Here is an 11862-nt window from a genome sequence, read left to right on the forward strand (position 1 = left end):
TACAAAAGGATTTTTTTTTCATCATTTATAACAGTTTCATTTGATTTATGGAGTTTGTTAATATTAGAATTCTCTTCCTTTGGTTGATAATTCATAGCAATTTCAGTTGTGAAGATATACCTCCATGATATGCTGATATAAAAATGCAAAATTTATAAGATAAAATTCAGCAAAGACAGCGGCTTTAATCAGGGAAATATGTTTAATCTTATGATTATTACCATTAATTGTATTTTCTGGATAAAACTAAAAAGAAATTAAGAAATGTACTTGTACCTATATTTTATTGATTTATAGTGTATGTAGATTTTATTGTATTATGTCATTCCTAGGTTCTATTAGGTGTTGGTTGTTGACGGGGAAAGGGGGGGGGGGGGGGGGCAGAATGATTAGAATGAAGGAGAAAAGAGTTTATCTGTTTAAATTATTTCTTATCAAAACAAAATACTCGTTTTTTGCAAAATAGATTTATATTCAGATGTTTGTCAGTGCTAACTTACCTTGTTTTAGTGCAGAAAGGTCAATGTTTATGACAGAAGAGAACGAAAATAAAAGAAAACGTCATATTTCTCGTTTATTATATAATAAAGGTATACTTTTTTCTTTGTTAAATTAAAGAGAGGGGTGACTTCTTTCAAAAAATATTTATTACAACATTTTCACACAAAGACTTTTTAAGATATTACCTGTTATGCATGTCGGAATTGTAAAAAATACGACAAGAAAAACGGGGTGATACTTACATTGTGCTCCTTTATAATTTTTCATGCGAGATGAATTACAATGAATTTGCCTTCATTTTAAAGATACAAGTCATATAAATTAAATACATGTTGATTTCGATTGTGATTTGACATTTTTGGTTCTTTTTAGCGCATATTTGGAGTAAAACAAGAATGTCTGAAAATAATCTATTTTTAGCATTTCACACTGTTTTTGCACGTGCTCCTGTGTAAAAATAAGCACATAAAGGTATTGTTTTCAATACCTAAAAATTAAAAGCAAGTGGTCTGGAAAGAAATGTCAAAGTTTTGAAAATTTCACACAAAGACTTTTCGGACATAGGTCCCCCCTTAAGGTCTGCTCACCACAACTGCACGGACTGACAATATACCGTGTGTATGTTTTGCTTTCGAACATTTCTACTCTGAATTTTCTGGATTATAGTTTTAATATTTTTCATTTATAATAAACAAGATTGCCACTTCCCAAGTATTAAGAATGAAATTAAAATTTGTGAAAGTGCAAGGATGTGTCAATCAAACCCATCTATAAATTTGAAGTTTTAAAAACTTTTAGATGAAATAAGATTTTTAATATATTTTTGTGTAAAATGCTATTAAAATATATAAGTCGTAATACTAAACAGAAAATATTAACTTCAAATCTGTGTCCATGCACCTTTAAGCCAAATATACAGTGTTGGACCTCAAATATTGAAAAAAATTAAAGGAAAATCTGTCAAGTGCAATGCCTACTTGTATCCAAGACACAAGAATTACAGAAATGACGACTTGAAAGATAAAAGCATAGTCTCTCAGTAGGTTTTACCTATTACCAAGGATTGTTTCATATTTTGTCCTTTGATTATATAAGTATTCATAATATCTAATAGATGAAATCATGTCTATGTCACGCGCTTATAATTCAAGTTCAATATCTTTAACTTGTAATTTTTTTTTAAAATAATTTCCTTGTGAACGTGATTATTTGTATAAATAATTTCCTCGTGTCTATCTTCCTCTTCAAAATTGGAATGCATTGATCAATTAATCATGTTCATTGATTCAATCACTAGATAGTGACCTAGCAAATGTGTCCTAAAATGCGTTTACCAATTGAACATATTACTCCTCCTTAGTACTTCTGATGTTTTCGAGGTCCTTGTTTGTTCTTCTGCTCCTTTTTCGTTATTGTTTTTGAATACTGTTAGTTAACTCCATATGTTTGACTACAGAAATTATTATTTAAACATGATACACAAGTGTTATCATCGTCGCAAACCACGGCCAAAATGTACGATGCTCCCCCATCCTGGAAAGAGAGCTATTTCTGGAATCTGAACCGTGGCTTGAGACGATGTAGGGCAGTGAATACTAAAGACATATTTAACACTGAAACCGAATATTAATAGCAACTACACGTATCACCTATTGGAAAACTTTCATGCGACAAGAGGGAGAACTCAACCTTTATTATTCTTTTTCCGCGGAAACAAATCCCTGAAAAAATATGTGAATAAATTCTTATCAATATATCGTTTAATCATTGCCGAGATCATCGCTAATCAATATCAAAGATAGATTTTAGCTTAAAAATCTGTTTTAGGATATTTATGATATGTTTTTTTGTTTTAAGTTAAGGGTTTCTTGGCATCATATAAGGCGACTTTTTGAATAAAAATGGAATTCGCACATTGTTAATGCATAGTTTCTTTGCAATATTATTTCATTCAAAAACATTTTGATTGCTCATACAAATACAAAGAAGCCGTTGTGGTTTCTCCGGCGGCCCCCGGTGAACCTCATCGTGCACACCAAATCTGAAGATCAGAAATGTTTAAATTATAGTTCACTACGTTCAAGCGCACGCGATTCGCTCACGGCCTGCAATATTGTTAAGTGAATTTCCTCTGGAATATTTAACTCGTCATTGTCAGGGAGAGCATCTGATTCATTTATGATAAATAGAACTGATTGGGTTGGCACAATTGCCGGTTTGCGTTTGATTAATTTGTATTCCAATGGCGTATCCTTTGATTGTTCAAAATAATGACCTCGGATAACTTGTGCTCCTTTACTGTAAGAAGCTCCCCACCTGTCCGTGTCCTCTTTTTGTAGAACTGATTCTGCACTTGCTTTCAGTATATAATAGTCATTTATTTCATCGTCACTGAGTACAGCAAATATACTGCCTTTTGTAATTATATCAGACAGTATTTGAAATTCATTCGTCTCGTTTTCTGTGTCTGATGTATTGCTATCTGAGTCTTCCTCCGTGAAAGTTATAGGGGTAAATATACCTAAACTGTTAATAAGATTACAATTTTGCTCAAAATCACCGTCAAGGCAACCTTCGCAGCTGTAACAAGACAGTTGACGAATGTAATTTGTGCCGGAAATAGACGACAGAAGTTGGTGAACAGACCTTATACTCGTTATAGGTTTATATAATCTTGGCTTTTCTCTAGGGATTTCTCCTACATATTTGAAAATTCTACGACGAACGTTTGCCGAATTATTGGGAATTTTTAGTTTTTCGTTCGCAAAAGAATACAGACTTTTGGCATCCTGTATAAAACAGGTACCCCTGATTACGGCAAGATCCGCCTGATTCTTTAAAAATCCACCCGCTGCATCCTGTGGGCCTTTCGCATGGCTGGTTTCAAAGAAATTTCTGATTAGTTTTGGATAGCTAAATTCTGAAAGAGATGCTGATAACATGGATAAGTCACCGAAACAATGGCGACTTTTATATTGTGCAGCACAACCATCGCAGAATTCATGCATTGTTTGAACCTGGTAAGATATGGATTTTAGATATTCAGATACCAGTTTTTGGCAATGGTGAGTGAAGTGTTGGTCATGTTTATCATCAGGGGATATTATATAGAAATGTTCTGTTATTATTTCTGGTTTTTCGGTTGTACTTTCCACAACGTCCAATTCAAGAATAGCATGTCTGTGAAGTATGGTGACATGGATTGAAACTTCAGTTTTTTGGAAATAATTTGACTGTATTTCATTCTTTTCACAACAACGGTAATTTTCGGAAAAGTCATGAATTGTAACGCAGTGATTTTGAGGCAAATTCTGAAGTAAATTTCTTAATTGCCCAATTTACCATTTAGCACCCATGTTTTGTAATGGAAATTTTGTAAGAAGCTTTTCTCATGTACTCAAAGAGATCACCGGATTTGGTGACCTTTTTTACAAGTGTCAGTTTCTTTGTTTCGCCCCTTTTCGACTTTATGTTTATGTAATCAAAACACTACCAAGAAACATCAGGAGAAAGGTCATCAGTTCTTAGTTCCCAATGATTGAACTCAATTTTGTGAACTCATTCTATGCATGTTCTATTTAAAAAGGATTTGTTGTGTAAACCATCGGAATTGGTAGGACAGAGAGTTTGATTACACATTTCATACATGTCATGGTATATTACAGGGCTTGTTACATAGGTCTTTCTGTAATTCATACATGCTTTAAAGACGTATTTCATTTCAAGATGATATTGACAGCAACAGGTTACCCGGTCTTTTGGACGTGCTGTGCGAATGTAGTAAGGTTTACATGCCTCAGAGTCTCTGAGAAATTCGAATTTCTCGGCGTTTCGACAGAAAGTCTGCATATACCTCTGTGTTTTATGTAAGATTTGAATAGCATGAGAAGAATATTGTTTTGGACCTATTCTAACCCTTTTCACATAGTTTTTATTGCCAGTTGGGTGCGAAATTTCGGGCAAACACCAAAAATTATACACAAGCTTTCGGGTATCATCAGACAGGGCATCAGATCTTGATTTCCGCGTAGTATATATAAACGATGATGATTCCGTATGCAAGATTTTTGCGCGAACTTTATACCCTTTAGATATTCTACGAATCGTAAGACCAAGTTTTTTTTTTGCTAGTGAAGATTTTGCTCTAGAATTTTTAACATTTTCGCCGCTTACAGAAGCTGTTAGAAAATCCATGGCTTCCCTAACTTTGTCGCACCGTTTAAGTTTTAGTTTGGAGACAGATTCCATGACGTCAGATAAAATGGACGCTTGGAGTGTGACTGATTCTTTTTCCTCTGGAGAGGGAATAATTTTGCAATTTTGGAGTAATTTTACTGAGGGAGAGTTTGTATTTTGTAAAAAAGCGGCAATGGTAGCTGCTCTTTTTGTCGGGGATATCGTTAAATTTGATTTCAGTTTTTTCACAGCTCGACATTCTTGCATTTTGTTACTGAATGAATTGAGGTTGCCATTATCTGTATTTTCGCTCTGAATTTGACTAATCATGCGGGTTTTTTTTCGGCGCCATCTCTGTTGTGCTAGGGATTTCCGCCTCTGCTTTACTTCTTCGCGTTCTTTTAATTTAGATTTTCTTTCCATTTCTTTTCTCTTGCCATTCTCAATTTTTTCCCTTTTAATGCGTTCTTTTTCGCGCTGTTTGCGTTTTCTGAGCGTCGCAGCCTTTACTGTCTGCTCTGAAATTCAATGTAAATTTTCAATTTATGATTTAGTCTACAATTAAAAAAGTCAATTGTCTTAAATACGATGATATTTTGTTTTTAGTTATAAGTACATGTATACTCCGCGTAAAAATATTACTGCTAATTTACTTTCAGGGAATCCGTTTTACCTTTTGTGGTAGAACTCTTTTGTATTTCCCTTACTCTCCTCCTCCATCCACGAGTCTGCTCAACCCTTTTCCGTTTCCTTATTTCTTTGTTTATTTTTATTCGTATTGCAGCAGTCAAAGACCCTGTTTAATTATTAATTCAAATAAATGTTCACTGCCAAGTCACGTTAATGTTTAAAACATCATTTATGCCATTTTGCATCACCCGTGACATAAAAATATTTATAATAATTATTAATATTTTATTTGTAAAAATCAACTATCAAGATTCGAATTGATTGCATTTTAGGCACTGAAATGTTATGAAGAATTTTATTTTACTTTAAAATGCATTATGTATATGTCATTTTTTAAAAATCCTTTTTTATAAAATAATGCATTAAGTATTTCTGTTTTCACTATAAGTTCTTTTTTTCTAACGAAAAACGTACACGACCGTATGACGTTAAATGCGTCATTGCGTCATTTTATATGTAAGTGTGACATTAATATTGACATTTTATTTATAAAAATCAATTATTTTGATGCACATTTGGCATCAAAATGTTGGAGGAGAAATGCACATTTCAAATATGAATTTATTTTTGGGAAACATTTTTGCTAGTTTTGTAGAGGAATGTCTAAATTCAGTATTACTAGTATTTCAAATTCTTATTTAATTTATGTGTTTTTATGAAAGCGTGACATTCGTGTTGACATTTTAAAATGTCTCTGATATGAACATTAGCGAGTACATATGCCTCCTTTAAAAGAATATAACACCTTTAAAAATGCACATTCTGAAACTATTTTAATATTATGAAAAAAGGCTAAGATTTCCGATAATGAGCATACCATTTGTGAACACCATGCTACGCATGACGTTCGGATGTTAAAATTTCTCCTTTGTGACACGTGTCTTTTAAAAATGTTAATAGTTAAACAATCTCCTGCGTAATAGTTTTTATGAATAAATGCTTTAAAATGAAAAATCGAACGGAAGATATTTATATATTTAATATTATTTATCATTTCCATCAAGATGTTATCAGTAAAACACCAATAACATCTTAAATCCGACTTCACCCACCTTGCAGCTCTTTGCTGTACGGCCTCAACTTGATTAATAAGTGTAACCAAATGAGGGTCCCAAACGCTGGCAGCATACTCAAGGTGTGGACGTACCACCGCTTTGTATGCTGCTGACCGAAGCTGCTGGTTCCTGGTCGGTATATTTCTGCGTAAGAAGCCAAGTGAGCTGTTGGCTTTGTTTGTAACCTGGCTGATGTGCTTACTACAATTCAGGTCATCCGATATATCGACACCCAGATACCGAGCTGATGAGGTATTCCTTTGCCCCTTTTGACAAAAGCTCAGAAACTTCCTTATTTCAGTTTGGATTTCATTAAATTTTATTGGTTGTTGTATTTTGTTCTGAAAAGGCTTTTCTTCAAATTCTATTTTATATCCGCCTAGGATAGTATTTGAAATCCACCTATCAGATGTTATTTTTGCCATTCATCTAATTGATCTGATAGACCCCCAGCAATAAATGTAGTTAATTTGTTACTTACATTCAAAACTGTGTTTTGTATCTTGGATTTCTGGCCCCTCTGTAGTCCGAAATATCTGACGTTTTCCTGGCTTTTTAACGATTTTGATATTTTACATGCCAGGAAAACGTCAGAACCGGCGCCATTACGTAAACTGGGAAATCGCCGCCTCCAACCAGAGGCGGCATTCTCGAGTTGATTTTAGATACTTGCGAACTGAATTAAATTTCAAATTCAAAAGTTATCAATAGTACAATATTTAAAGAACTTACCAATATAGTTTTTTATGGTTCATTTATGAAATAAATAATCCGTTGAAAAAGGTTTTATCACACTGTCGAGATTTGTTTTCATTTCGTGCATTTTAAAATCTTGAATGTCCTGTTACGAAATGTGGAGTGATATTTTCTTTTCATCGATATTAGTGAGTACTAGAGGCATGGTGCTTTTATCAAAAGTCTGATTTCGGCATTTAGGTCGGTTCACAAGTATCGAAAATCAACTCCAGTTGAAGACGGCGAAATTTCCAGTTTTCGTAATGGCGCCGGTTCTGACGTTTTCCTGGCATGTAAAATATCAAAATCGTAAAAAAGCCAGGAAAACGTGAGATTTTTCGGACTAGCCCCTCTGTAGCCTCTTGACCGATTTGAGCTTCCTCGGAATGTTTGAGAACTGTTTGTATAACTTCCCCTGCCTCTGTATGCAGGTCTCCCCCTGAAGTTTTTTGAACTTGATCTTGACTGAAACATGGATTGACCTGTTATTTGTTTATTAATTTTTGATGCATCATTTATCTCCTTCATCCTTTTGTTATGTCACTCGGAAATAATGTTTTTTCCTCAATGGGAGTTGAGGCAGAGCATAATTGTTGGAAACGTTTTTGAACGTAGGGCTTCAAAATATATCTTCTTTTGATATTCATCTCGTACATTGCATTGCACGCCAACATTATGGCGTCCGACACAGATTTCTTTGCTTTTTTCATTTCAAGTTTATTTGTTTTAAACATTTCTGCTAAAGCAATCATTGGGACAATCGATAGTCCCATGACTTTCTGAACTTCTTGTAGAGTTTTATCTCTTTGCTGAACGTTAGGGAATAAATTATTCCAAATCTCAGAATTTATCATTAGGGGAATCAAATTTTTGCAATTTTCAGGAATTTTTATTTCCTCAATGTACTTTGAAATGTCAGCCTTTTTGGTACACCCCATTTTTATTAACTTGGACATATTTTCCGAAATAGGTTCACAGAACTTAGTTTCATCTTCGAATATTTTTGGCATGCTAAATTCAGTTTTTTCATCATCAAAAACCACTTCGGGATCATTTTCTGTTGAAAAAATTTCGTAAGTTTGATTTTCATTTTCCAATTCCGGAATTAAATCTTCCGTTGGAAATTGATCCAACCCGGAAGTACTACATTCCGCACTTGCACTCTCTTGTTCATGAAAGTTAGAATTGTTATCTGATCGCCGCAATAGCTCTTGCAGAAGCGAATAAATTTGTGATGGATTGAAATCCTGTTTTGGTTTTTTATTTGATGTAAATTTTTCATCATTTTTACTGGTGCTTTACCTTTCTTGTTTTTCCCCGGACCTTTGCCCGATGTGGAAGCGTTGACATTACTTCTAGTATTTGGTCGACTCGAATTTTCTCGAGCTGCGTCCTCGTCATGATTTTCAAAATCCGACTCTTGTTCCGAAGCGAATAATTGTACAACATCTGCGGGAGTATTCCCTTCGTCTTCGGAACTGGACTCCTATAATTTTGGCATCTTGTTTAAAGATATACCAAAATAAAGTTTTTTGCAACATAAAAATATGTTATCAACTCGTAATAACAACTTCTAAATCAGTTATACTGTCTCGCAGTATATACTGCTACACACTACGTGAGTGGCCAGATACACGTGGGCCTTTAACACGAAAGACACGGCCAATGGTCAGTTACAGGTATATATAAGGTATGAGAACCACTCAGATGTGAAAAATCTTTTATTTTTACTACTTTACAAGAAGGTACACGTGGACTAAGTGTGACATGATATTCCATTTAAACCAGAGTAAACTGACCGGGAAGTATTTAGTTGTTACAAATGAGGTATCTGGATGTCGTTACATGGATTATCTGACACGTACTTGGGTTGAATTCTATGTCCAACAGGGTCTCCCAGTTCTCTAGTTGCTTGAGGTCCTCTTGGAGCATTGGCTGACATCCCTGTTCATCCTCTGGGAACGGTTGCTGTGGAACCCCTTGATCCATGCTAGGTTTCGGCCTCGAACACCATACTCATGTAGTTTAAAAAGTAGTTTGTTGTGTGAGACCTTGTCAGAAGTTTTGCTGAAATCTAACAGGATTAAGTCAGTTTGCGTACCGTGTTGAATGTTACGTGCAAGCTCATCTATTAGCATCACCAGCTGAGTTTCGCAGCTTCGTCGCTCCCTAAATCCATGTTGGAGATCATACAAGATGTTATTTTGTGTAAAATGTTTTACCAAGTTTCATGTTATAATATGCTCCATAGTTTTGCACAGTATACAGGTAAGGGATATAGGTCTATAATTGGCCGGGTTTGATCTGTCCCCTTTCTTATATAATGGACTAACATTAGCGGTGTACAACTCTCTGGTTAATGTACCTGTGTCATAGCAGAGCAGAAAGAGAGTTTGGATTATTGGGCTTACCTCTTGGTGCAATTCTTTTAGTAAGGTGGGTGAAATCTGATCAGGGCCAGCCGCTTTGTCTGTTTTCAGGTTTTTCAGTGTATTTTCTATACCCTCTTTGGTTACCTGTATTTCCGGCATGTGGCTTCTTGCTGCTAAAAACCGACTGAAATTGTCGGTTTAAAATGTCAGCCTTCTCAACTGGTCGTAAATAAGACGTTTGGATTAGATTAAAAATTATAGATTAATAAACGACTTTTATAGATGTTTTATTAGTAAATAAAATAATCCTTACATTGATTAAAAAATAGTTTTTGAAGTTTTACGAAATGCATAATACGTAGATGATGCATCATTGTACAAAAGATAAGATTTTAGGAGTGCATTGTCAGAATACCCGTTTGAAGTGTCACCTGGTTCTTGCACCTCTTACAGCACCCTGCACCTTGATCTGAGGTATTTAAGGAATCAGTGTCTAGTTAGTGTAGTATGCCAGGGCATCAACGATAGTGGGAAACATGGGATAATTTGCATGACGGGCGAAGCCCGTTATGCATAAATTATCCCATGTTTCCCACTATCGTTGATGTCCCTGGCATACTACACTAACTAGACACTGATTCCTTATATTTCCATTTCATTGTGAAATTGTAGATTTAGACTTTAAAAATGTAGATTAATAGATTTAACAGGTCGAGACCACTACCTTATATGGAAGTCAATTTTCAACACGTGACGATGTCTTCGTCACATCCGTTCTCCAATCAAGTGAATGAGTCCCAAAGCATGACACTCAACAATGTGTTTACGATTCAATGGCGACAGGTGGTTTTCGTCGGTTTACTGCACATTACTTAACTCGTCACCGGAAAAACCATAGAGCTTCTTTATCACTGTATAAGACCGAAATTGAAAGATTATATTCTAAAGACATTGCTCCATGCTCACATTTAATATTGGAGTTGTTTTAGATGATTAATAGTTGCTTTAAATACCGTACAAATGCTTTGATGTTTGCATGTACATAAAACATTTTCTGATAAATATTGAGGGGTTATATAATAATTGCACACCATCTCCTGCTGTTTAAAACCAAGGACCTATATACTATCTGATAAACTATGAACATATATCACGTGAAAAAAACTCAATGTTTTATCGACACGATAGCACAGGTCTACGTCTCTTTGAACAATGGTATTATAAGTTGATATAAGGCTTCATAAAGCAAATTTTGTAAATAGGAGCATAGAAATGAAAATTATACATCATTTTAAATATTTCTTCCACAAATCTCAAAAACAAAAATTGAAAATACGTTTCCAAGGGATAATTCAATTTGCCCTTTATTTTCAACACAGCTGGGTACTTGTAGTAGCCCACAATGCATTGCGGCTCATTCAACAGTAGGTAAAAGTATTTACATGCAAATTTATGCTGATGTCAGAAAATCTAGTGGTCTCGACCTGTTTAAATTACATGAGGACTTCCATGTCAATTTCAATAGTCCTCGCCCACTGATGTCAAACAAAAGGAACGAGATTTACATGCATAATTGGCCTCCTTAGCGTCAGACACAGAGACAGATGCGCACGAGATTTGCATCCGTATTAGGCCTCCTTAGCTCCTGACTTATCGACCTGCCTAATTTACATTCCGGCACAATTATCAAGAAATAAACTCCCCCTGACTTTTAAAGAGTTACTGTAGATCACTAAATTTTCGCGACACCTTATTTTCGCGAGATAGTCATTGACTCTTGATTAGCGAGACAAAATTTTCACGAATAGTGGTTATTGTTCTATATAATCTTAAGGAATACTTTTATACGCGAGAATTTAATTTTCGCGAGCACACTGTCTCGCGTAATTACGCGAAAATAAAGTTCTAGCGAATAAAAAGTGATTTACAGTATCATGGAGAAAAAAAAAATTAGAAATGGAAATATTTATATAAGTAAACATGTTAAAGTAAAGATATTTTAAAATAGTTTCAGTATAAGTTGTAGCACAGTAAGAACTATTATCAAGTTTGAAGTAATATTGAATATTTAGAAACTTAGATTTATTGAATATTTAAATTTAGCGATATTGAAACAGTCGGTGCACTCGGGATTCTGACCCTGGGAGACAGAAAATTGTCTTTCCCAGTAAATTTTCAGTTGCTATTAAAGTTTGTAATTTGTTAGCAGTTTGAATTTGTATTTTATTCTATTTTAATTGACAAGAAAAACTTAGTCAATTCTTATAATTCGGTGTGAAGTTGCACCGTTTGACTGAATTACGTACGACAGTGCACCGTACTTGAATGAATTA

The 11862-nt window shown here is 34.6% G+C and overlaps 1 pseudogene; it reads right to left on the reverse strand.

The window, feature by feature from the left end:
• Positions 1-2564: 2564 nt before the first annotated feature.
• On the reverse strand, positions 2565-9146 carry LOC134250060 (uncharacterized; annotated as a pseudogene).
• Between the last annotated feature and the right edge of the window lie 2716 nt (positions 9147-11862).

Source organism: Saccostrea cucullata, unplaced genomic scaffold (genome assembly GCF_032062105.1).
Source record: "Saccostrea cucullata isolate Sc308-1 unplaced genomic scaffold, CSIRO_AGI_Scuc_v1 ctg17213, whole genome shotgun sequence".
NCBI lineage: Eukaryota > Metazoa > Mollusca > Bivalvia > Ostreida > Ostreidae > Saccostrea > Saccostrea cuccullata.